Below are 3,973 nucleotides of genomic sequence, written 5' to 3' on the forward strand. Positions count from 1 at the left end.
ATTGATGCTTTGCCTGTTTGATGGTTCCTCGGAGGATATAGCAGAATTTCTTATAAGCTTCCGGGTTAGAGTCCCGTTCCTTGAAAGCGGCAGCTCTGGCCTTTAGCTCAGTGCAGATGTTGCCTGCGATCCATAGCTTCTGGTTGGGGTATGTAAGTACGGTCACTGTGGGGACGACGTTATCGATGCACTTATTGATGAAACCAATGACTGATGTGGTGTACTCCACAATGCAATCGGAGGAATCCCGGAACATATTCCAGTCTGTGCTAGCAAAACAGTTATGTAGCTTAGCATCTGCTTCATTTTACCACTTTTTTATTTTTTCACTGGTGCTTCCTGCTTTAATTTTTGCTTGTCGGCAGGAATCAGGAGGATATAATTATGGTCAGATTTGCCAAATGGAGGGCGAGAGAGAGCTTTGTATGCGTCTCTGTGTGTGGAGTCCAGAGTTTTTTTTCCCTCTGGTTGCACATTTAACATGCTGATAGAAATTTGGTAAAACGGATTTAAGTTTCCCTGCATTAAAGTCCCCGGCTACTAGGAGCGCCGCCTCTGGGTGAGCGTTTACTTGTTTGCTTATGGCGGAATACAGCTCATTCAATGCTGTCTTAGTGCCAGCCTCTGACTGCGGTGGTMTGTAAACAGCTATGAAAAATACAGATGAAAACTCTCTAGGTAGATAGTGTGGTCTACAGCTTATCATGAGATACCTCAGGTGAGAAATAGCTCGAGACTTCCTTAGATAGTGTGCACCAGCTGTTATTTGCAAAAATACATAGTCTGCCGCCCCTTGTCTTACCAGACGCCGCCGTTCTTTCCTGCTGGTACAGCGTATAACCAGACAGCTGTATGTTGATAGTGTCATCGTTCAGCCACGACTTCGTGAAGCAGAAGATATTACAGTTTTGTCCCGTTGGTAGTTTAATCTTGCACGTAGGTCATCGATTTTATTCTCCAAAGACTGCACATTTGCTAGCAGAATGGAAGGAAGTGGGGGTTTATTCGATCACCTACGAATTCTCAGAAGGCAGCCCGCCCTATGACCCCMTTTTCTCCGCCTCCTCTTCACACAAATCACGGGTATCTGGACCTGTTCCCGTGAAAGCAGTATATCGTTTGCGTCGGGCTCATCAGACTCGTTAAAGGAAAAAAAGGATTCTGCCAGTTCGTGGTGAGTAAACGCAGTCCTGATGTCCAGAAGTTTTTTTCGTCATAAGAGACGGTAGCGGCAACATTATGTACAAAATAAGTACAAAATAAGTTACAAACAACGCAAATAAACGAACAGAAAAACACAAATGGTTGGGGACACGTAAAATATCTGGCGCCATTTTATTGGCTGCTGCCCTATATACTGTACATAGACTTGAAATCACTGGCCACTTTAATAATGGAACACTAGTCACTTTAATAATGTTTACATATTTTGCATTACTCATCTCATATGTATATACTGTATTCTATTATATTCTACTGTATTTTAGTCTATGCCGCTTCGACATTGCTCGTTCAAATATTTATATATTCTTAATTCCATTCCTTTACTTTAGATTTGTGTGTATTGTGTGTATTGTTGTGAAATTGTTAGATATTACTTTTTAGATATTACTGCACTGTTGGAGCTAGAAACACAAGCATTTCGCTACACCCACAATAACATCTGCTAAACATGTGTATGTGACCAATACAATTTGATTTGATTTGATTTGAGTTTATACATAACTTATCATGTCCAAAAATGGGGAACTGAAGCTGGATGTGTAGTCTCATAGCAACAGGAAGTCTGTTTATCGCAGATTATAATTTCCTGTGTTAATATGAGTCTGTGGTTTGAATAGTGCATGAAAGTCTTGAAGGCAAAATTGATTTGAACTGTGTTTACTGTAACTATGGCAAGGGGGTTTTACAAAAGTGTGGACGGACCAGGAAAAACTCTGGGTCATAGTTTTAGAAACAGAGTGTTTCCTGTAGGGTTAGGACCTGACCTGACGTTACATAACCATAGCTACTGTAAAACACAATAGAGGATATGGATATGCATATCAAGTTCAATTCTGATAGGTGAGCTGTCTATGATTAGTTATTACAGGGATACCAGAAAGTAATTGAAAGGTATCACTTCTTCGGCTTGGTTTGAGTGCCTCTCTGTCCTGCTTTCTATCCCTACTCACATCCTTGATGCTTAGCAACGGCTGTGGAACATCACATGATGTATGAATCATTCTCTTCGCCTCCGAGAGGTGTGTGGTAATCTCCACCTGCATTTGGCAGCTCTATGTTTCAACATAATTGTCTGTTTTATTTTAACTCTGTGCTGTACTCTGTGCTGCTTCCCTAACAGTACAGAGAGGTACCACTCTAACTACTGTACTTCTGGTACATTTGATCACTATGGTCTAGGTTTTGCCAGCCTGTAGTTGTATCTGTACTGTATCCATTACTTAAAGCAAAAAATATGGGAACATGTCTACTGAACCTGTGCATGGGGCACATTGATCCAAATCACCTGATTTCAGATACCATTAACATGACACATAATAGTCACAGTGTCACTCACACGCCACCAGTGTTAATAATGGGAAGGATCAACTTTACAGGCTGACCCGGCGGGGAATGTTGTCACCATATCGGACGGTACATGTATATCTGTCACTAGCATCCTCTCCGGTGGTGGTCATGCCCTTTGGCGTGTTGTACCAGGTCTTCCAGGCTGAAGTATAGCAGGTCTAACCAAGTTTTAAGGTACCGCCCTCTTCAATAGGCTACATTTTGGGAGTTGTTCCCAAACAGTGAGTGATGTCATGGCTGAGCGTGGATGGCTTTGAAAGAAATGACATTCTGTGACTAAGCGATGCTGGCTGAATGGTAATTTTAGCCCTCCCGGCTGGGATGCCATCATGGTTTCGTAATGAGATCAATTCGTCTGAATTCGCGCTGAAGGTTTTGCTGATTTACAGTTGCAGTAGTCAGGTGACTTAGCACCGGATTCTTAGGCTAATGATAATACTTTCAAAGGTTCAGCTCATAATTAAAGAGTGATTGCCTACAGACTTAACTACAAGGCTATCCGATTATCAGCTATTTGACGTAATCAATTACTTTTTGATTTCAGCACACCCTTACACACCCTCATGTGGATGGCTTACTTTCTAAGGCTTTTACTAGGTCTGACTTAGGATGGGAAACCGCACACAAATTTGTGAAATTACAAGAGAGATGTGTGTGTGTGTTCTGTCCATCCGTGTGTGTCTGTGTGAGCGTGTGTGTGTCTGTGTGTGTGTGTCTGTGTGTCTGTGTGCGAGCGCTGTCTGTGTGCTCTGTGTGCGAGTGTGTGTGGGTGTGTGTGTGTGTGTGTGTGTGTGTGTGGTGTGTGTGTGTGTGGTGTGTGTGTGTTGTGTTGTGTGTGTGTGTGGTGTGTGTGTTGTGTGTGTGTGTGTGTGTGTGTGTGTGGTGAGGGCCCAGGCACAAAGCTTTTATTTTCCTTGGCTGGCTCTCACACCACTGAGAGCAGCTGAAAGGGAGGCAGAACAGAACTCTTTGACCAGTGGTATGGCCCGGACCCAATGCCTTCATTTATGCCCTTTCCGTTTTTCTGCCTTGTTCCTCAACAAAGGGTGATTGAGACAAAGTTTCACAGACTGGCCTCAATCCTGTTAGTGACAATAGTATGAAGAGTGAAAGGGCACAAGCACATTTTTTATTCTATAATGGATTTTACTTGGACTTCCCAATAATATTACAGCCCAGCGCATTAAAGTGAAGGACAAATGATGACCCCTACATTATATTTGAAAAAAGTATCATCACAATTGAACTGTTGTCTTCAGCACTGTGGGAATAGGTGGGGACTACAATGCACAGCCTCCACTCTCAATTAATGCTACACACAAAATAATTCTGGGCTAAAAACAACACAATTTGGGTACTTTGGTAACCCAGCGCCAGGTAAATATTGGACAGAGCACAGACA

This window comes from Salvelinus sp. IW2-2015, linkage group LG8 (genome assembly GCF_002910315.2).
Source record: "Salvelinus sp. IW2-2015 linkage group LG8, ASM291031v2, whole genome shotgun sequence".
Lineage (NCBI taxonomy): Eukaryota > Metazoa > Chordata > Actinopteri > Salmoniformes > Salmonidae > Salvelinus > Salvelinus sp. IW2-2015.